Below are 701 nucleotides of genomic sequence, written 5' to 3' on the forward strand. Positions count from 1 at the left end.
AGACGAATTACAGCATTCAAAGCTTGATATTGTCTAAAATGAAAGAACATTATCTACCAAGCTTATTATTGCCGTGATGGCTTCCTGCTTTCTGAATCAAATTAGGATTATAGCTGGAACTGAACATAATAAAAAAGAAACCTTTATGCTTCCATAAAATAACTACTGATGTATACCCAATAGTAATAAAAAATGAAAAAAAATCTAGTAAAATTTGTAAAATATAAACTATCAATCAACAAAAAGCCAATTATGCCTGAAAGTTCCTACCTCTGAAAATGTGAGAAGAGAAAATCACTCAACTGTCCAGCACTGTGACTTTAGAGATAAAGTTTTTAATGAGACTATTATTTTAAATATATATATTTTCATTGATTTCAAAGAGGAAGAGAGAGATAGCAACATCAGTGATGAGAGAGAATCACTGATTGAATGCCCCACACTGGGCATGTGACCTGACCAGGAATCAAATTGTGACCTTCTGGTTCATAGGTCAATGCTCAACCACTGAGCCACACCTGCCGAGCTATTTTTAATCACTACATTGTACAAAATTTTAGATTAGTTTTTAATCTGAGATCAACATTTATTTTGATGTGATCCCAAGTCAAAACATTCGCTTCAAAAGAAAAAAAACTAGAAAATATTTACCAAAGGTTTATTACTTACTAATATTCTGGTAATAGCACAGTTTTTGATGC

Source organism: Myotis davidii, unplaced genomic scaffold, assembly GCF_000327345.1.
Source record: "Myotis davidii unplaced genomic scaffold, ASM32734v1 scaffold126, whole genome shotgun sequence".
Classification (NCBI taxonomy): Eukaryota; Metazoa; Chordata; class Mammalia; order Chiroptera; family Vespertilionidae; genus Myotis; species Myotis davidii.